Source organism: Saccopteryx bilineata, chromosome 4 (assembly GCF_036850765.1).
Source record: "Saccopteryx bilineata isolate mSacBil1 chromosome 4, mSacBil1_pri_phased_curated, whole genome shotgun sequence".
NCBI lineage: Eukaryota > Metazoa > Chordata > Mammalia > Chiroptera > Emballonuridae > Saccopteryx > Saccopteryx bilineata.
The window spans coordinates 60,643,912-60,666,655 of NC_089493.1; the positions used below are offsets into that span (position 1 = coordinate 60,643,912).

Sequence of the window (22,744 nt, forward strand, 5' to 3'; positions counted from 1 at the left end):
AGATTGGCAGCCCATCAGAAGAAAAAAGATAAAGTTCTTCATAGTTTCCACACTTGCTTCTTTTCAAACAATCCTGCTTAGGTGGATGAACTGGTCCTCTTCTGGTTTGTTTGGTTTTTTTAATGACTGTGAAAGTGGAGCGAAGTCAAAATGATAACCAGTACAGCACTAATTTAAAAATCTATCCCGCATGACCTGACTGAGGGACGTGTAGTTTAAAGGCCCATCGGATCCTACATACAAAACCCAAAGCAGCCCTTGACCCAGTACGGTGTTTGTTCAAAAGAAGAATTAAAAACAAACAATATTTAAAAGGACAGCCTTGACCAAAGATTTTTCTTTTTACATAGCCCAAGATTATGTTACCTTTGCCCCTACGTAAGAGGACACTTGATCTGTAAATTTCCTGTTTCACTTTTAGGGTTTAAGAAGTCAGTCTACCTTACATTATTTTTGGAACCCCTATAAAGAACCATTTACTTACGCTGAGTGTGTGTCTGGGTGGGGTTACCTAATTGGGCCACTGCGTAATTGGCCACTTGAACTTAAGCAATGTGATAGTCCTAGTACTTTAGAATTGCTGTAATTATTTTCCATGGTCCAATATTTCTAGAAAAGAAATCAACGTGTTTGTCAAGAGCCTAAAGAATCTTACTGAATTTAAAGTACTTGAGGAAGTGGTACCTTGAGATTATTAACTTTCCCTTTGTTAATTTGTTTTTCATGCTGGGCAGAGGAAAAACTAATGAAGGATACTTTTTTGGTGACTTCAGAAACTTGGTGCTCAATGAGGTCTCGTTGCTGTTGAAGTTTATGGTTGGTAAATGGGTGCAGAGGAGAACGTTAAGAAGAGAGTGGTTTCCAGCATTGTGTAGCTTGTCTGTCAGAGCACAGGGTGTGACTTACCTATTGATGGACCCTCTGCCAACAGCACAGATGGCCATGTTGTGGGCTGCCAGGAGATTATCAGTGCATCAGATACGGTTGCTGATGCCGCAATTCCCTGACAGAAAAGTTGAAACAGCTGGCTGTCCTGAAACAGGAGCTGTGCCATCACTGGATCTACTGGATCTAGAGCAATTTGGCAAAAATTCAACAAATCATTTCTTCACTGACTTGAAAAATTAGAATTTGTTCATTAGATCGGTGAAGTTGCCTTAGAGCATCAGCGTCTTAAATAGGCAGAAACCTCAGTTATGATGTTTACTGTTTATAGAAGACCCCTTCAAGCCAAACAAGGCTTCACATCTGTCTGGGTCTGCCCAGCTGCTTCCCTCAGCTGCTTAGAACAGGAAGAGAGGGGAACTGGCTTCAGTGGGCGTGGCTGAGGGTTAGCGAGGAGAATATAATGCATCAGGCTCTTCTTTGGCTGGGCTATAAGGAAAGCACCTGTACTGCTGATTTCTCTCTCTCTCTTTTCTGTCTCTGTCTCTCTCTCTTCCTGTCTCTCTGTCTCTGTGTGTGTGTTCATGGTCTTTTAGAAAGTCTGGCAGCTTTGCATTAGGAAGGCTCTCTACCTGTACCCAAGGCCCAACCAGGACTCAGTCAGTAGTGACTCATAGGAAGATAGCCATTTACTGACTTACGAACACAGTGTACAGTTTATATTTACCTGATCTCTTCCTACTCAGAACTCACTTTGATACACTTCACTTTTTTTCCATCTTTGGAGAACCAGGAACACTGCCAAGGCAATAGAAATTTTTAGGAGACTTGAAGAACTTAGGGAAAAAAATCTCTGATGTCTTTTTGTATATGTTAGTTTAGGAGGGTACAATTATCTCTTTGACTTTAATTAAAGTCAAGGTTTCCTTCATAGAATCCGGCTTTATTGTCATCCACAAAGAAAGCTCTGCTTTTGTGGCCATGGACAGTCTGTACCTCTGTTGTACACTTTGGACCCAGAAATTATGATACATAGATGTTTCCTGCAACTTAGACTGAAGAATCTGAGTAAATATGAATTGGCCATCACCTCAGGATATATTCAAGATGTGGTCCCTTGTTCTTACTTGCATATTACTTGTGAGTAAATTGCAGATATTATATATGAAAATACACAGGAATGGACTTATGAACTTAGAAATCTGATGGATAGCTGACTTCAAGGCAGGTAAGTTCCTTTGAGCTTTGAAAGCATGTCATGTATTTCCAGTGTCTGAAATCCATTTCAAATATGTTTTCTGGAAAGGTAACCTAGTCTGTTCCCACTGATTAGTTTATCAGATTGCTAAGTAGTTTCCTGGCCAAAATAAAACAATACAACAAAACAAAACCAGAAAAGAATGCAATAAAGTGCAGAAATGTTTTGATGGAGGCAGAGGGGTTAGAGAAAGATCTGGAGTCAAGACGTTATCTAGGGGTGAGAGTAGGTGGGCCAGCCCAGCGCAAGGAGGGAAGCCCAGGGGAGCAGTGGAAGGAGAGGGATGGAAAGGGGAGGAAGCGTACGTTTGCAGAAGCTGGAAGCCACCTCCTCCACCATTTTGTCCATGATTTTAGCTCTATCAGTGGTTGCAAACTCAAACATCTATCTAGGGAGGCCAGGATAGTTTTTGATGGAGTGAGGCTGGCCTCTGGAGAATAAATATGGAACATATGCCCCGTCTAAAGAGGCATCATTAACTCGACCCTAGGCCCTCGTTACATTGACCATATTACCAAATTGTCTTTTTTTTTAAAAGATAAAGTTGAAAAATCCAGATTTTGGCCTGACCTGTGGTGGCACAGTGGATAAATTGTCAATCTGGAATGCTGAGGTCGTCAGTTCAAAGCCCTGGGCTTGCCCAGTCAAGGCACATACATATGGGAAGCACCTACTACAAGTTGATGATTCTCCTTTCTCTTTCTCTTCTACCTCTATCTAAAAATCAATCAATAAAAAAAAGAAGAAGAAGAAGAAGGAAATCCAGATTTTTACACCAGACTGACCAATTTTTTAAAAAACTTTATTTATTTATTCATTTTAGAGAGGAGAGAGAGACAGAGACAGAGAGAAAGGAGGAGCAGAAAGCATCAACTCCCATATGTGCCTTGACCAGGCAAGCCTAGGGTTTTGAACCAGCGACCTCAGCGTTCCAGGTCGAAGCTTTATCCACTGCACTACCACAGGTTAGGCCAAACTGGCCAATTTTTGAAAGTGTCCTGATCATTACTGAGAGGGCAACAAACACTTGCAGGTCAGCTGTTGACAGCCATTCCCTTGTGAATCTCAGAGTGGTGGCCTGTGAACCACCCCACTTCTTTCCTTTCGTTCACCAGCACGATTTTCTAAACTTTAGCTGCATGCCCAGTAATGCTGTTAGATTTTTATTGATACATCCACACCTTCCCGCTGGGTTTCCCTTAAAAGATCGAAGTAGTGCCTGGGCCCATGGACTCTCGAAGCTATTAAACGGAGACCTCCACATCCAGTTGCTACTATTCGGAGCTATCTAAACACTAGTGAGATTGTTCTGTGAGTGGTGGCTCTACATGGAGCATCTTTTTCTTTTCTTTTTAAAAAAGATTTTAATTTATTCATTTTAGAGGAGAGAGAGAGGGAGGGAGAGAGGGAGAGGTGGGTTAGAGGAGTAGGAAGCGTCAGCTTATAGTCACTTCCGGTATGTATGTGCCTTGACCAGGCAAGCCCAGGGTTTTGAACCGGGGACCTCAGCATTCCAGGTCGATGTTTTATCCACTGCGCCACCATAGATCAGGCATAACTTCTTTTTTAACCCATCAACTCTTTTCTCCAGTGAAAATACACCCCACCCCCAATGTTGTATGATGCACCTCTTTTATTAGTCCTTTCCCAGTTGAATCTCATGAATTCGAGGTCTGTTTCAGGGGTCATTCTTGGAGCTAGATAATGAGCATTTTAGTAAATATCACATGCAGTATATTTTGCTCTTGCATTTAGTGTTAATGTCCTGAATTCATGTGAGACTAAATGGAAGAGAACATGTAGTACTTTGCATTTCCGTACTAGAAACTTATGAGGGCTCTTTTCATCAGCTTCAAAAAGCAGAAATATTTTGAAACCTCTATACAAATGCAGGGTATTAAGAACTTCAGAATGGGCCTTACCAGGTGGTGGCGCAATGGATAGAGCCTCAGACTGGGATGCGGAGGACCCAGGTTCGAGACCCCGAGGTCGCCAGTTTGAGCACGGCTCATCCGGTTTGAGCAAAGCTCACCAGCTTGAACCCAAGGTCGCTGGCTCGAGCAAAGAGTCACTTAGTCTGCTGTAGCCCCACAGTCAAGGCACATATGGGAAAGCAATCAATGAACAACTAAGGAGACTAAGGAGCCGCAACGGAAGAATTGATACTTCTCATCTCTCTCCCTTCCTGTCTGTCCCTATCTGGCTCTCTCTGTCTCTGTCACAACCCCCCCCCCAAAACTTCATAATCGGATATATAGAAATTATGTATAGTCATGATTTTCCAAGCTTGAGTCATCTACTGTTTTGTTTTTACAAAGATATAACTAAACTTATGTTTTTATTAATATGTGATTAAAATGAGTTTCCCTTTGGTAATTTTTTATTTTTTTTAACCTTGCTGAGACTTAATGTTTACAGAGCAAATTAGGGGTTAAAGGTTAAATGCCAAAGGTATTAAAAATAAACATCTCAGCCTTATAAGTACATTCTGTAATAATGGTAAACAAATTGTGTTTTGAATTTCAACTTCAGGGTTTATTTTGGCAGAGATGAAAGGTTTTTGGGCATCTTAACAAAGTATCTTTTTTTTTAGATATCTTTATGAGAGCCACACTTGAGAGAAATACAACTGTATTTCTCAACTGTAAGAGTCTTCCCTAAAATAGTGCGTTGGCTTTGGCCAACTGTGGAATTTACACTGGACATATGTCAGCCCTCCCTTCTGAGTTGCCACCAGAGGAACAACGTCACTAACATTGTTCAAAGCACTTTAGAATGGTCATTTTTTAAAAAAAATCTATTTTTTAACTTCCTTCATGACCTAAAATGTTTGTGTCCAGTGTGATCACCCATCTTACTCACCAGTGTTAGCGCTCAGTTCCTCTGAGCTGTTTCCAGGAGTTAACATTCTGCCTCAACGGAGAAAAAATTGGCCCTACTCAAGATGTGCAGTATCATACAGAACAGGCTGTGGAGGGCGAAGAGGAGGTGGCCCTGTCCAGGCATAAGTGTAAGGGCTGCTCTGAAGGGAAGGGGCACACTCTCTTGTGTGTTATGAGTTCTAAAGTGTTTGTTAAAAATTCCTTCATAGAACCTTACAGTCACGTGCTACGTTGTGGAAAGGAAAACACACACCGCATTATAGAAAGCCCAGAAGAGAGCTTACGAATTCTATCCTAAATCCCTTTGCTTGACAGAGGTCTAGAGTGGCTAGTTGACTTCCAGAGTCTCAGAGCTAGGTTTTGGCTGAGCTGGTGCCAGAATCCAGGTTTTCTGATCGCAGCCTAATATTTGCCACCAAACCATGATGGTGGATTAGAGTCTATTTCCTTAGAGTCTAGACACAAACAGTTAATTTAAAAAATTTTTTATTTTATTTATTCATTTTAGAGAGGGGAGAGAGAGGGGGAGAAAGAGAGAGGGGAGAGAGGGGGGGGGAGAGAGAGAGGGAGGGAGAGGGGAGAAAGAGAGGGAGGGAGAGGGGAGAGAGACAGGGGGAGGAGCTGGAAGCATCAACTCCCATGTGTGCCTTGACCAGGCAAGCCCAGGGTTTCGAACCGGTGACCTCAGCATTTCCAGGTCGACGCTTTATCCACTGCGCCACCACAGGTCAGGCCAAACAGTTAATTTTTTTTCTGGGACCATTTACAAAAACCTGCTAGGAGACATAAAGTTGTTATTTACTTTTGATTTGTTACTACATTAACTGTAAAAGATTATGAGATATAAATTTAGAATAATTCCCCCCATTATAACACTACCCTAATGGTATTGTTTTCAAATCTTTAGGTTTTCTTCTAGTCTATCCAGAACACACATTGTTTTATGTAGTTGTAATTACGGGGCAAATATACAATTTGTGCTTTGTATTTTCCAATTTATTTTATAAATCCTTTTCCTTGGTATGCCTATTTATCGTATTTTGGTGGCGGCATAATAATCCCATGTTGCCCGAGTACCCAGTTTGAGTCATAACTGTACGGAGACCTCTCCTGTTTGGGGCAGTACCATTGTCTACTGTGTGCATTGAGAGAGTCCCTCCTGCACCCAGTAGAACTGCTTTGGTCAGTAATGTGCTGTTCAGCCTCCTGCCACTCCTCAGACATAGAACCTGTATTTGGTGTAGAGTCTGGAGCAAGATAGGCAGGCATGAGGTGCACTACACACTCCCAAGTCCTGGTCCAAAGGTGGAACTGTTGGTATTGCCTCTAGATTATGGTGTTGGCATGTAAATGTGTGACACCAGTGGGTGCTCAAATGTCTGGCTCCAACCTGGCAAATATGAGTGGTCTTGTCAGAGAAACCACTGATTGAAAATGGAGAGCTTTGGTCCCTAATGTGGAGAAGACATAGCCGTAGCAAAGGAGGTTAGCCGACATGCTTGATGTAGGCATTCTTACCAAATATGGTGGCAACCGCTGATGGGGAAATCCATGATGAATTAAGTACGGCCTCAGCGAATGACAAGCTCACAGTCTAGTGGAGAAATGGTAAGAAAGGGTTTTTATAGAGTGATTTCATTTCATTCTTGCACAAGTGATGGTTTCTGTTGCCATTTCATAGGTAAAAGAAAAACAGAAGACCCCAAGTGTAGTGAGGAAAAGAAAATCACTCTGGGCCATACAATTTGCATGTAACTAACCAAGTCTACTAACTTTATTTACGCTCTTTCAAAAGCAATGAATTATTTCTAAATTTGAATTTCTGAGTCCAAGTATGTGTTATCACTTCATCATTTCACATACTCCTGAGGGAAGGCAAACTTGATATTAAAAACCATCTATTTTAGCTCATTTTACTCAATAATACCAGAGCAGGATAAGTTAGACTTAAGAGCATTGTCTGTTATGGCTAGTAATGGTCAGGGTTTTAATTTCCTTGTTTTAGGGTTTTGTATATCACAGTTTCGGGACTAGATGATATACTGAAAGCAAGCATGAAAGTAAAAGTTGTACTAGAAAGCTCTCTGATCTTGTTAAATCTATCTTTTAAAAGATAAAAAATAAGGGAAATGAGATAACCACAGAAATTCAGTGCTTTAGTCATATATACATGACAGAAAGCAAAGGGAAAAACTAGGGTATCATATCATTAGTCTGTTAGTAATTTAACTGGCATGACCAGTATTTGATGTTGACAGCAAGTTAGAATAATATTACCTGGGAACAGTAATGCATAGAACCAAGATTTAACATAGATTACCATATTTGGACAGTATCATTATCTGATTTTAGAGAATTTTCTTTTTTTTCTTTTTTTAACTTTTCTTTTTTTTATTTTATTCATTTTTTTTTTTTTTAGAGAGGAGAGGGAGAGACAGAGAGAGAGAAGGGGTGGGGGGAGCTGGAAGCATCAACTCCCATATGTGCCTTGACCAGGCCAGCCCAGGGTTTCGAACTGGCGACCTCAGCATTTCCAGGTCGACGCTTTATCCACTGCGCCACCACAGGTCTTAAGGAATTTTCAACAACAAAAATATAATGTTTGTTTTTAGTGTCCCCAAGTAGATTCAGACTTTTGTGATAGGAAATTTTGGACTTGAATTTAGTAACATCTATTAAGCTGTTTTGGGGTGTAAATAAAGATAGCTTCCTCCAAGACTTGGAATCTGCTAAGGCTCAAGTGTATCCACAAAGTGATAGTAATTCCCCTTTTCCCTATCAGATGATCAGAGTCCCAATATTTATGGGTGTGCTGAGGTCCTCCGAAAACATGTGGGAAGCTATTGATCTGTTCCTTGACAGTGTTTGTAACAGCAAAAACAAATGAAAAGGAACAATCTAAATGTCCATTAGTAGAGAAATGCATAAAGATGTAACTTACTGATAACAGAGTATAAGATGGATAGATCTCAGAAAGGTAGTGTTGGATGGAAAAGCAAGGTGTAGAAAGATACATAAAACATAAAACCATTTAAGAAAAAATTTAGGGGAGGGAGATTGGGGACTGGGTGAAAAAGGTGAAGGGGCTAAGAAGTATAAATCGGTAGTGACAAAATAGTCATGGGTATGTAAGTACTGTATAGGGAGTGTAGTCAATAATATTGTAATACTGTTTATGGTGCCAGGTGGGTACTGGAAATATTGTAGAGAACACTTTGTACAGTATATGATTGTTTAAACACTATGCTGTACACCTGAAACTAATATAAAATAATCTTGAATGTAAACTATAAATGAAAAAATTAAATAAATGAATAAAAATAAATTAAAAATACTAAACAAGACCATATATATTATTTGGGGATATATATTCATATACGTATATATTCTTTTCAAAATATAAATCAGTGGCTAGAAGATACCCAGTTCAAGCTGCTGAAGGGAGAAGGAGGAAGGGAAGAGGACCAGCCATTGGGCTAACTTTAATGTTATCAGTAGTGTTTTATTTGCTTTATATATTACAAAATCCAAAGCACATAGATAAAATAACATCACTAATTCTGGGTGGTGTGAACATAAACATTTATGTTATTCTCCACAGTATTTTTAAAGACTTTATTTATTGATTTTACAAAGAGAGAAGTGGGCGAGCAAGAAGCATCAATTCATAGTTGCTTCACTTTAGTTGTTCATTGCTTGCTTGTCATATGTGCCTTGACCAGGCAAGCCTAGGGTTTTGAACCGGTGACCTCAGCATTTCAGGTTGACAGTCTATCCACTGCACTACCACAGGCCAGGGTATTCTCCATAGTTTTAGCATCTCTTTCCAATTAATAAGAAGAAAACACATAAACATAGAATTCTGCATATAATTTTAGGAGGTTCATAAATTTATAAAGGCCATACACTCTTCTTCCAAAAGTTGTAGCAAACATTGTCTTGAGATGAGTATTAGGGAGCATGTTCAATATTGGATCTGTGTCACATTATTTTATTGAGAATTGAATAAAATCAAACCAATAGTTAAGTCCCATTGACTGTTACATAAAGTGTCATTGGTGATTATACTCTAGTACGGTTCAGTACATCTCAGCATCTCTGAGTCATCTTTTCTTACTCTGTTGTGTTTGTTAGCTTTTGATATAACAAACCATCCCAAACTTGGTGGCTTAAATAATAAATATTTATTATTTCTTATGATTTTGTGCAGCGGTTGGACAGTTCTGGGTGGGACTGGCTCCTCAGATCCCTGTGGTCAGCTGGCGGCTTGGCTGGGGGTGGAGGATCTAGGGATGACCTCATTCCCATGTCTGATAGTTGGCACCATTTCAGTTGGGGCAACAGAGAATACTTGGCTGTGTATCTCGTCACAACTGGCTAGTCGTGGCTTGTTTACACAACAGTGGTTTCAGGGTTCCCAAGCATAGCAAAAGAGAAAGCAAGGCCCAGTGCCTCGGCATCGCTTAAACCTGCTTGCATCATCATGCTTGCTGTTGTCCCACTGGCCAAAGCAAATCACATGGAGAGCTCTACCTGGGAGTTCAGGTACAGTTGCCCAGCCTCAGCCTTCTTTTTCAGCTTACCTTAATCAGGTGAATACCTTGAAGGCAGGAATAGATTCAGGGGCAGCGCACAGGTTTTCCCTGGCTGATCCTCTGAACACCTGTGTAGGATGGAAACCCCCAGGGCTCCTGATATGTCCACCTGTTTTCCCAAAGCATGAACAATGAGAACTACAGGGAGTATTTTGCAGAATGGAGACTCAATATGATTTTTAAATTGCTCTTTTGTTGGGAAAAATAGTAAAAGCAGAAGCTAGCAAGAAGAAGAAAAATCACTTCTATCTGTTAAGGGGAGCTTCATGAAAATAACAAACATTTTACAGTTAAGTCCAGACTGAGAGAGCAGTGAATCATGCCAAATAAGACTGGGCTAGATGGCCTGTTGGACGTAAGGGTGGAATAATAGGGTTGGAACAGGTGGGGACAATACTGCTCGTTGTTTAATTCTGCCTTTTAAGCCAGCACTGAGCTGTTCATGGGGAGAAAGACATTCCTCTCACACACAAAATTACTTTTTTTTTTTTTTTTTGGTCTTGGTGGAAAGTCATGTCTTTTGGTCTGTAAGATGGTCCCCAAATTAACACTTGTCAGTTCCATACACTGTGCTATCTGTGGGTTCCTCAACAACATGTAAATTGAGTAGGATTAATTTAGTTTTGTGCACAGATCTCAAAAAATCCATTAGCCTATGGATTTTCATTTTGATTTTCTCCTCACTTAAAAAAATATTTATTGATTTTAGAGAGAGAGGAAGAGAGAGAAAGAGAGAAACATCAATTCATAGTTGCTTCACTTTAGTTGCTCATTGGTTGCTCCTCATGTGTGCGTTGATTGGGCAAGCCTGGGATTCCGAACTGGTGACCTCAGCATTTTGGGTCAGTGCTCTATCTTCTGTGCCACTGCAGGTCAGCCCTCCTCACTTTTTAAATGGAAAAAAAAAAGGAAATTAAAACTAGACAAATAAGGAAAAAACTCATCCCCCAACTTTAATAGTTGAAAACTCATGTCCCATCTTGTTTTCTCCATTTTGTTATGTGGTGTATCACGTTGATTGATTTGTGGATGTTGAAGCATCCTTGCATCCCTGGAGTAATTGCCAGTTGATCGTGGGGTATGATTCTTTCAGTGTATTATTGGCTTTGGTTTGCTAGTGTTTAGTTCGGGATTGTTGCATCTGTGTTCATCAGGGATATTGGCCTATGATTTTCTTGTCGTGTCCTTGCCTGGTTTTGGTATCAGGGTGATGCTGGCCTTGTAAAACAAGTTTGGAAGTGTTCCCTCTTCCTGTTTTTTATTTTTTATTTTGGAAGGGTTTGAGAAGGATTGGCATTAATTCTTCTTTAAATATTTGGTAGAATTCTGGACTTGACTTGACTTTTCTTGACTTTTCCAATCTCTTCTCTTCTCTTCTCTTCTCTTCTTTCTCTTTTTTCTTTTCTTGATACAGGAAGGGAGAGGGATGAGAAGCATCAACTCATAGTTGTGGCACTTTAGTTGTTCATTGATTGCTTCTCATACATGCCTTGACCAGGGGGCTCCAGCCCAGCCAGTGACTCCTGGCTCAAGCCAGCAGCAACCTTGGGCTCAAACTAGTAACCTTGGGCTTCAAGCCAGTGGCCTTTGGACTCCAGCTAGCAACCATGCTGGATCCATTAACATGATCCCATGCTCAAGTCTGCAACCCCGTGCTCAAGCTGTAGGAGGCGCACTGAAGCTGGCGACCTTGGGGTTTTGAACCTGGGACCTCAGTATCCTAGGTGTGTGCTCTATCCACTGTGCCATCACCAGTCAGGCTCTTGGACTTTCTTTATTGGGAGGTTTTTGATTAGTAATTTAATATGCTTACTAGCAATTGGTCATTCAGATTTTCTATTTCTTCATGATTCAGTCTTGGAAGGTTGTATATTTCCAGAAATGTATCCATTTCTTCTAGGTTGTTTAATTTGTTGGCATATAATTGTTTTCTCTTTTCTCACCTTCCCTTGGTTTCTTTTGAAGCAAACCCTAGATATCATATCATTTCATCCTATGTCTGTGTTATCCTGGCTTTTAAATAAAGCAGAACTCAGCTCTTGGCATAATTACTCTTTGGGCAGGAAAAAAGGGTGTGTCTCAGAATCAAAGCAAGTAGTTTCTCTTTGATTTTAACAGTAAAAGCTTTGTTTTACAGAATAATGTAGACATCTTCAGTCACTGGGTAGACTTCTTAAAGCTTAGTCCAATCTCATCCACAGGAGTTTCTGGCAGGGATATATATCTTATTTTTTAAGTGAGAGGAGAGGAGATAGACTCCTGCACGTGCCCTGACTGGGATCCACCCAGCAACCCCGTCTGAAGGCTGCTCAAATCAAGCTATTTTTAGCACCTGAGTCTGAGGCACTCAGACTAACCCAGTTATCCTCAGTGTTTAGGGCTGATGCTTGAACCAATTGAGCCACTGGCTGGGGGAACAGAGGAAGTAGAGAAGGGGTTGAGGGAGGGAGAGAGCAGCAGATAGTCGCTTCTCATGTGTGCCCTGAACGGGAATTGAACCCAGGACGTCCATACGCTGGGCCGACGCTCTATTCACTTAGCCACTGGCCAGGGCCAGGGCTATATCTTGACATCCGTCGTCTTGGTGCAGAGGACAGGACTGGCTCCCCACCCTACTGTAACTGCTGTATCCAGGCACCGCTTTTAAGGATGATTGATAGAACCAGTTCGTGGTTATTAATCTCTTCATTCCTTCTCATATCTACCTATATCATGGTGATGGCTATACAAATAAAACTTGTTTCTTTCAGTGACCAGGTACCTTGAACATAGAATGTCAACATGAGAAATACCCTGGAGACTATTTGGGAGTTTCTATGAAATTGTAAGCTGAAGTTTGTGTTTGTGTTAATGTGTGCATTTTCTCCTGGGAAGAAGGTTCATAAATCCCCTATGTGTTCCACAGCCTTCCCAAATGACTCGCAGAGATCCAGATAATTTAAGTAGACTAAGCTCACCTAGAAAATTAATAGAAGAGGTAGCTCTAGAATCCAAGTCTCTTGAACCCCCAATCCAGGGATTTTCGTCCTCAATCTGCTTTTACTGGAAATGTTTGAGAATCAAACATAATAAAACATTAGAAGGAAGGGATATTAAAAGCAATAAGTAAAATGTTTTTTGTAAGATTCCCAGAGACATTAAACCAATATAAATTATCTTGAGGTAATGGTAGGTAGTATTAGTTGACAACTAACTTGAGTTTTCAGAATAATAATAAAGCATAAAAACAGAGCCACATTGGTCTTATATTTATTATGTTTTTATCTTCTGTGATTACAAAGAGGAATACCTTTTTTTTTTTTTTTTTTTTTTTAAGAGAAAGAGAGAGAGAGGGAGGAAGGAGGAAAGACAGAGAGGGAAACATTGATTTGCTATTCTGTTCATTCATGCCGCCATTGGTTGATTCTTAAATGTGTCCTGACCAGGGATCGAACCCACAACCTTGGCATATTGGGATGATGGTCTAACCAACTGAGCTACCCAACCAGGGCCTAAGAGGAATATTACTAATACAGACTTCAAATATAAATTAAGGACATAAGGTTTTGACTTTGTAAATAGTTGAAATCTTATTTCCCCGGTGAGGATTCATTGTTATTCCTTATAAAATTAGTATTTACTAATTGAGGACACATAATAAGAAGGAAATTGGTGGCTCTGGGGTGGATTTCTGTGCTCTGTTTATATTATTCTAGGACTAGAGCTTGGGATGTAGACTAAAAAATGGGACTGCTGGGATACCTTCTTGCTTTTGTTTCTTTCTCCCCACTGCTCCAAGCCCCAGCTGCCTAGCTCCATCTATCTAGCATTCTGTTCTTTACCCACAGGCTCATGTCCTTCTAGAAGCAAGGAGGGATGAGGAGGACGGGAGAAGGCAGGAAACATAGTTTGCATCTGTTCCGAAATGAGGATATATAATTAAGGTCACCAAAATATGGTGAGCCCCCTTTCTCCTCCTCTGTGGGACCCTGCTTAGCACCTCTCCAGTGAATTTGGCATGCCAGTGTGTCTGGAGTTATCTGCTCCACAGAGACAGTAAGGTACTGTCCTCTTAGGGGCTGAATCAGAGTCTTCAGTTTTTGCAGCAGTTGTATTTAAGTAAGGTGACCAATCGTCCTCCTTTATGGAGGACAGTCCTTCTTTTGTAAGTTCCATCCTCTCTCGAAAAGTGTCCTCCTACATGTCCTCCTTTTTGATATTGGAAGACTAATCTGTAAATGTCCATATTCAATTGATGCAGAGTCGATTCATTGTGTGTGATGTGACATATTTGTATTTGACATGACAATTCATCAAGGATCAGTACAGTGCGGCGAGACGTGATTATGAGACTCATGTGCTCCACACGGGAGACCTTGAGAGAGCGTGCGATATACCGAGCATGCAAATGGTTTTGTGTACTTCTTACTGAAACACGACACGGCACATACGACATTGTAGACTCACGATTATTTCTTTCTCAGTGAACATTCAATCATAGGTAAACACAATTCACATAAAATTCAATATGAAGGATATTTCTTGTTCAGATATTTCCAATATATTGTTACAAGATATTCATTCAATGGAATGAATTTTTCTTGCAATTATTATTAAGAATTAATAGGCATGTAAGCATATTACAATATAAAATATTACAAATGTTTTTATTATGCATTTATCATATTATAGTATATTATTGTTGCAATGAATAAAATGTTTCTTTTATTTATGATATTGTTTTTTTTTTCAATTTATTTTTGTCCTTTTCATTTTAAAAAAAAAGTTGGTCATCTTAATTTAAGAGTCAGTTGGCAAAGATGTATTTTATATACTATAGATATAAAATGTAGTGAATTGCAAGATTCCACCACCCGCTGAGTCCTGTGGATTCCACCTCTGAAGGTGGCTTCAACCTACCTTTTTGCTTTGCCTCTCACCTAGATCATCTGGCCAAGTCCAACTACTTGCTGTGCCCCTTACAGGCTTGGGTGGTCTCATCTCTGGCTGATGTCTGGCTGCCGTTGATTCCTTCCCCTCCCCCATTCCAATGGGCTAATTCTCTTTGGCCAGACTGACTGTACCTTTTTAAGGGGCATCGTTGGAAGTTATCCTAAATCCCTGGCTCTTTAAGCATGTCGTCTTTATGCCCATTTCATCTTTCTTTCTGATCAGTTACTTTTCAGGTAGAGTCCTTTCTTGTTCATTTTATACCCCTCCCTCTGCCTCTTACTGAGACTTGCCATTCTAGGCATACAGAACTATTTTTAAGCATCCTGGAGGGGGAAAAAAAATGCTTGCGGCCCTGGCCGGTTGGCTCAGCGGTAGAGCGTTGGCCTGGCGTGCGGGGGACCCGGGTTCGATTCCCGGCCAGGGCACATAGGAGAAGCGCCCATTTGCTTCTCCACCCCCACCCCCTCCTTCCTCTCTGTCTCTCTCTTCCCCTCCCGCAGCCAAGGCTCCATTGGAGCAAAGATAGCCCGGGCGCTGGGGATGGCTCCTTGGCCTCTGCCCCAGGCGCTAGAGTGGCTCTGGTCGTGGCAGAGCGACGCCCCGGAGGGGCAGAGCATCGCCCCCTGGTGGGCAGAGCGTCGCCCCTGGTGGGCGTGCCGGGTGGATCCCGGTCGGGCGCATGCGGGAGTCTGTCTGACTGTCTCTTCCTGTTTCCAGCTTCAGAAAAATACAAAAAAAAAAAAAAAAAAAAAAAAAAAAAGCTTGCATTTCCCTCTGCTGTGTGTGAGGGTGCCTCCTTGAAAGCTGCCCTCAGTCTCTCTCGAGAGTCAAGAGCAGAGTGCAGAGCTGCTGACATAGAGAAGCACTCTGGAATCCACTTCAATAACCGGCTGTTCTTGGGTATTCTGCTGATGGAATGAAACAGGTGAGGAGTTGATCAGCGAAAGTGCCCCGTCCTTCAGATGTCACCGGAGCCTTTGATTTTAGTGGGAATGATGTAGTTGTCTGCTGTGGGTGTCACTCCTCACTTCATTCAGCTTGCCCTTCGGAGAAATGGAATGGTGAGGACAGAAAGAAGGATAAAGATATTGAAAAGGGCACCTGAAAGTCAAGCTGCTGTTTCACGGAAGGCGGGAGAATCAGCCTGCCCGTCCCCATGCCTTCTTCACCCATCAACAGGCCTGACTGTTGACACCGGGTCGCTCCCACCCCGCAAATCTGCGAAGAAACGGAGTTCTCCCAGAAAACAGAATCTACTACTGTGATGCACACATTGCCACTGATTTTCACGTGTGGATATTTAAGTAGGCAGAGATAGATGGGAGAAAGAATTGAGTGAATTGAAATGAGAGTTTTGAAGTAAACGGTCTGATTTTTTTTTTTAAATTGTATGTCGTTTTTGGAGAATAGGTTGAACTCAGATGTTTAAAATTCACAGGAAATCCAAATACTGGTCAATTCAAACTGTCTTCAAGAAGTATTTGTACTGGAACTCATCAGCTAACAGAATGGGTGGACTTGCACTTTGGGAGCTTTTTGGAGAAAGTTTTCCCAGTTCAGCTGGAGGTGGATAGGGGTGCGGGGGGGGGGGGGGGGGGGGGGGGGGAGGTATGCTGAACTCTCCAAAGGGTGGAAGAAACGGCCTCCAAGGTGAGGCAGGAAGGAAGGGGAGACGTCCAGGTAACTCGTGGGGGTTGGAAAGGTGTGTGTGACCTTCAGTTAGAATGGTTTCAGTGAGGAATTTAGGAATTTTGAGTGGCTTGCAGACCACGAATGGAGGCCTTGGGACAGGCAAGGTAAATTGGGGTCCTCCTGCCAGCGGGGGGAGGGAGGGAGTGTTGGAGTGATAATTCTGTCCTAGTTGGCTGTAAAAGTCTTAAGGATACACTTTGTTATGTGCGTTTTGGGGGTTTTCATCACCCAGTGCAGTCTGTCTGTGGGACTTGGCTGAATTGAACCAAACTACTTCCCCCAGGAAGGGCTGAAAGAAAACCTTCCAGATGCAACTGGGTTGTAGCAACGGAGCCTTCCGTGAATGAATGATTGATGAGAGCGGGTGGATTCAAGCAGACAGTTAACTAATTGTAAACGAAATGTTTTTCAGAGATAAAAATAGCCCCCTCAGATAAAACTAGGAGGCTTCCTTTGGAGTTTTCTTTTAATAGAACAGGATACTAGCAAGTTCAGCTTAGCTCTGGCAGCAGGCAGAGGGAGGCCGGCTGGGTGGCCATGGCTTCCACAGCCGACTCAGTCCCTCCAGGCCACACACCGAGTCCTAACATCCCCTCAAGGGGTGGTGGAGCTGTCCAGGTGAAATGGAAACAAAATTCCCCAAGACCCTTTCCAGTGAAAAGTTCCCAATACAGAACGGGAACAGTTGTAACTCGAGGACCTCTGATCCCACTTAGGGGTTTATTCACTGTGGCCCTCCACAGATAATAAGAGAATAAGATAGAAAGATGGATAAGAAGGTTTCCCTTGTTCAGCTACATGGACCTACCTTCAGAATGTAAAATTGCCTGACGAAGTTTATACCTGCCCTGTCTGGAAGAGGAGTCTATCCTGCCTGGGTTTTCACGTCTGCAGCCTGCCCACTCACCTGCCCAAGTCAGAGCTGGTTTTGCCCTCCTCTAAAGGCCAGATTGTCTCCAAGGAGATATGCTAATAGCCTAATTGTTTTGTTGATTCTGCCCTTCACAAATTCCAGTAGCTTCATTTGCATTGAGAGTAGAACTTCTTTCCACCTTCCAGGCGTTTCTTTTGGTTTTGAATGGCTCTTAATGGTTTTTTTTTTTTTTTTTTGAAAGGGTGGTTAGCTTTTAGTGATAGGGCTTTCTCTAAACAGTTTTAGGTGCGGGATGGAGAAAGTGAGAGGAAAGGAGAGGATTAAACAGAAAAGAATATATATACTCTACACAACAAACTGTAGATTATTTTGGAACCTGATGTTTCTGAAGTTAGGTTTGCTTGGCTCACATACTTTAGTTTTGAGGGTTAAAAGATTAATGCATGCAAGGGAATGTTGATAGTCTGACAAAAACTATGCATTTATAGAGCTGTGGTTTGCTTTTCAAAATGTAGAAACGTAGACAAGGTTTGTTTCTTCACCTAGAACAAAGAATTCCAAGTATAAGACTATTCTGGTTCATGTAGTGAATGCATATTTATAAGTGCAGTATCAGTGACAGTCGTTCTCAATGCAGGGAGATCTGACTTTTGGGAGGGGGAAGTGTGAAGATCGAAGAAGAATACTTTGATGTTGGTTAAATCGACTGTAAATATACTGCCCTCCTTTCCCTGCCAGCTGGAGTTTGGAAGTTTCAGAGCTTGGAAATCATGTAGTAGATCTTAATTTTATAAATCACTCAGACAAATACAGGATAAAGCTATTTTGGGTCACGTTTGTAATTAATCAGGGTTACATGATAGTAAAGAATGTTCAATGGCTTCTTTACTTGCTGAGTGTGTTCTGTGCTTTGCATTCTCAGTAATTCCCTCTGGAGACCTTAGCCTGTAGTGGGGGGAGGTATGCGTGTATGATTTTAACAGTTTTCCATCCCACTGAAGACAAGAGAATCTGCTATTGGAATTAACCAGTTACCGAGGACCCACTCTGCATCATCCAGCGTTTGTACCTCCTCAGTGGTCGGTAATCTTTTTTTCTTGGTTTGCAGATAAGGAAACCATACAGGAGTCGTAAAGCCATTAGCCATGGCCACCATCACAGCCGCCTGGCCCATGCAGGTTCACATTTGATTCAGACAGACGGTAAAGAACCAATGGAGCCAAGAACTGGTGGACCATTAGCTTTAATCCTACCTTGCACCCAGTGGGCAAGAAATACACACAGTGGGAAAACACTTCCCTTTCCATTCAGGGCTCCCAAAGCCACTGACTCATCCGAGTTTCCTAGAATCAAAAGTTTCTACCTCACCAGCCTTATTCACCTCTGTTCCCCATCTCCTTCTCTCTGCACAAACTCTGCACAAACTGGCTTCTCCTTCAGCACTCCGCCATCTTGGCTGCTTCTCTTCTCCACATGGCCTTTCTCTGCTCTCCTCCACCATGGGCTCCTCTGCCCCATTTTATAGTACAGAAATCAAAACCTTTAATCCAATATACAAACAAGGAAGTCTCTGATACAAAGTCACTTATCTGAGGCATAATGGGATTCCTCATGAGAGTGCACCACCCACATCATGCAATCAGTCAAGGGTGTGGGGAAAAGCTTAGTTTTGAAACTAAGCCTCAGGCTATAACAACCTGCTTTACAGCCTGTCCCCCATACCCAATGCAAACTATAAGCGAGTAAACATATATATCATATTTACAAACTTACTTGACCAACAGGAGTTAAGTAACCCACTTAAAATCACCCATCTGAAAAGTAGCAAAGGGAGGGATTTAAGTTCATTGTCACCTGAATCTACAGTCTCCTTTGGAGAGGAGCTGTCTATTCCTAGGCACATCCGTATTCAAGGTGTGCGTTCATGGGCAAGCAGCATGGGCATCACCTGGGATGTTATTATAGCTGCAGAACTTCAGACTCCACCCCAGACCTATTGATTCCGTATCTGCATCTTAACAAGATCCTCAGGTGATTGAGTGTAAAGCACTAGTGCTCAGCACTAGAGCACGGGAACTCTGTGGTCCAAGCGCGGTAAGGACTCCAAACATGTCCCCAGAGGAAGTCTGATGGTTGTCCTCCATATGTCATCTTCCAAGGACAGAGATGCCACCAATCACTCATCTCTAATTACGCTGCCCAAACAAAAATGACAGGGCACAGCTCAGGAGTGGGGTTGAAGGAAGGTTTTCTCCCAGTCAGTTCTGGAGTCAGCTGTCCTTAAATAGAGACATGGGATAAGTGGCTGTCTACATTATGTTTAGGAAGCTCTCAACCCGGAACGTCTCCTCCGTGGCTGCTGTTGATACCAAACCTTTCCACCGTTACCGATTCCTCTGAGCTACTATAATGTTCTGGATAAAAGGCTACTTGCTTGTCAGTTAATAACACCTCACTGTGAACTCGTCTGTTGAATCAGGTGTTGTTAGGCTGAAGAAGGAAGAAAAAGGTCCAGACAGGGGAAGAGCGATAGCCTGAAAATAGAAAAGGGTGTTGAAAAGAGCCCCACGCCCAGAACATTCCAGTCCTGGGGCTGGAGAAAGTCTGTGTTATCTTCTCCTCCTAACTGCTTTTCCTTTTAGAATTCCCCCAGGCATCTAGGCTAGGGACATCGGGGTCCTTGTCCGTCGCTCTCCTGCCTTCTGGGCTGCTGTTGGTACTCACGTCCTCACAGTATTCTCCTGCCCTTTTCACAGCTGTCACCCAGGTTTGAATCTGCATTGTTTTTCACTAGGACCATCGCAGGAGTTTCTTAGGCGATCTTCACTCTTCTCTCATTCACAGAAGCAACACTGTCTGAATCATCTTCCTGGTAGTACAGCTTTGCCCCTGTCACTCTCACTCAGAAACTCGGCTTTTACTGAAAACACTCTAACATCCAAAATGTGGTCCTGTCCCAATTAAACCTATTCCAGACTGCCTCAGTCCAATTGTTACTTTCCAGTCGTCCTTCTGGGATATGTGAACTCCACAAGGGCAGCCTAGTGTCTTGCCCTTACTGTTAGCTCCTGGCATCATGCCTACATATAAGAGATTCTCAATAAATATTGAATGAATGAATGAATGAGCTGATTCTCATGTTGATGTTTTACCGTCTGGCTGGAATATACTCCTTGGTCAGACCATTTTCCATGACTGGACTTCCCTTCCCTTTTTTGCCATTTGTCAGAATCCTTTGAGGTACAAATAAAGGCTCATTTCCTGGAAACCTTGGCTTTAGCTCACTGAGGTCATTCCTTATTTAAATTGGTAGCCCTTGCCCTGACCTGTGACGGCGCAGTGGATAAAATGTCGACCTGGAACACTGAGGTCGTTGGATTGAAACCCTGGGCTTGCCTGGTCAAGGCACATACGGGAGTTGATGTTTCCTTCTCCTCCCCTGCTTCTCTCTCTCTCCCCCCTTCTAATAAATAAATTAATTAATAAATAAATAAATCGGTAGCCCTTGTCCTGGAGTTATTTATTTGATATTTAATTGTATATCATCTTGCATTGCTGTCTATGTATGAGTCATACTGCCCAGAGAGAATGTAAGCCCATTGAGGTCAGAGATGATTTACATTTCTTTATACTCTGCAAAGTTTACTATCTTTCCACATTCCTGTGTGCCCTCCTTATTCCTGGTCATTCAGCAGCTCTTCCATAACATTTGTGTTGTGTCTTATGGTAGGTGTGGCTCAGGTACCCCCCACTCCCGAGGAATGCGTATGGTGCCTGGGGGCAGGTACTGTGTCCTCTGGTTATCTATGTGTCCTCTGGTCATCTGTGGTTGATTGAATGTTGGATGCTATAAACTTTGCCCTTTTGAATTTTAGCTCTCTTCTTTTGCTTCTGCTTAATCCTTGGAACTCCCCACAAATACTGCCAGAGTGAATAGAAGGTAACGCCACTGTGACTCAGTGTATCCTCCGGAGAGGGTGTGAAGGTGAGTCAGGAGCCACCTCAGAGAGCACTAGTGGTTCTATTCCACCCTGAGGGGGAGGCAGGAGCCTGCCTGGTGATCAGGAAAGGTACCCCCCCCCCTCATTGTTTCCTAGAACTGAGTAGAACAAATCACTTAACTCTCTGTACTTCAATTTCATTCTTTAAAAAAAAAGGGGGGGGAGGAGTAAGAATAGTTTACATTCTGCATTCCAGGGTGCTGCCATGGGTATTAATAAGAACAATATAGAGTGCTTTGAATCCAGTCATCGAGACAGGTAAGGTACCACCACCCTATCACTGCTGAAATTCTGTACTAGACACTTCTTCTGGCTCTTCTGCCTCCCCCCAAAGTTGGAGGCAACTATCCCCAACAGGGATTCTACATTAGTATTTTTCTAACAAACTTGTTCAAGTCCTGACTCTCTAAACTTTAGGAAAAATGTGCCATTTATCTCCTCCAGTCTTTTAACAGACTGTCTTTGAGTTACATGTTGCCTTTTAAGGAAATACATGAAAATTGGAATCAATTGAGTAACGTTAGAAATGTTTCAAGATAATAGAGACATCTCTGCTTGACCTGCCTAGCTTCACACTTTCACATCTACTAGCTTGGGGAGGAGCACACGGCGGAGAAATCCCGGAGTGAGATAAATTAGTAATGTATTCACTGAATCTGGGCAGAGCAGTTTGCCCATTTGAAAAATCCTTGGCGAAATCTCTCCGCTGCCTACCCCTAAGGGGCTGGGCAATTTAAAGTAGGCTTACTGCCTTTGAACTTCGTGAACAGAGCGAGTTCAGTTCACCCTTTTGTAGCTTGTTCGAAGTGTCTTCCCGGGGGTGAGGGAAGACCACCATTTCTGCCTTCCTGTGGGCTGGCAAAAGCACAGCCTTGTCTAGAACATGCTAAACATACGACCATGTCCAGTTCATATGCAGTATGACAAAATCTTCTGTTACTTAGAGAGTTATAACTGTAAGTAGAAATAAAAAGGAAACATTTCTCTCTCTCTCTCTACACACACACACACACACACACACACCCATGAGAAGTTATAGGAGGAAAATGAAATAATCAATTACTAACCAAACTACGGTTGCTAATGTTCCTGTTTCCCCCCCCACACACACCTCTTCCGCCCTCCGCCACGCCAGAGTCTTAGATAACATTTTAGACCTAGGCTCAGAAAACCTCTCCCCCTTAGACAAGCCTTCCTCTTCCAGATGTCCATGGCACCTCATTTGAAATGCTCTTACCTCATGCTTCATGGTCTGCCTTGTGTTAGAAACATCAGGATTCAGTGTCTCGTTAAGATATGGGACTGACTCTAGGCCCTGGCCAGTTGGCTCAGCGGTAGAGCGTCGGCCTGGCGTGCAGGAGTCCCGGGTTCGATTCCCGGCCAGGGTACACAGGAGAAGCGCCCATCTGCTTCTCCACCCCTCCCCCTCTCCTTCCTCTCTGTCTCTCTCTTCCCCTCCCGCAGCCAAGGCTCCATTGGAGCAAAGTTGGCCTGGGCGCTGGGGATGGCTCTGTGGCCCCTGCCTCAGGTGCTAGAATGGCTCTGGATGCAACAGAGCGACGCCCCAGAGGGGCAGAACATCGCCCCCTGGTGGGCATGCCGGGTGGATCCAGGTCGGGTGCATG

General features: G+C 42.6%; 1 protein-coding gene across 1 annotated transcript in view; it reads left to right on the forward strand.

Annotated features, from left to right (window-relative positions):
* MYO1E (myosin IE) overlaps positions 1-22,744 on the forward strand; it is a 239,662-nt gene that overhangs the window by 1,376 nt on the left and 215,542 nt on the right. The gene's annotated exons all lie outside the window — the stretch shown is intronic.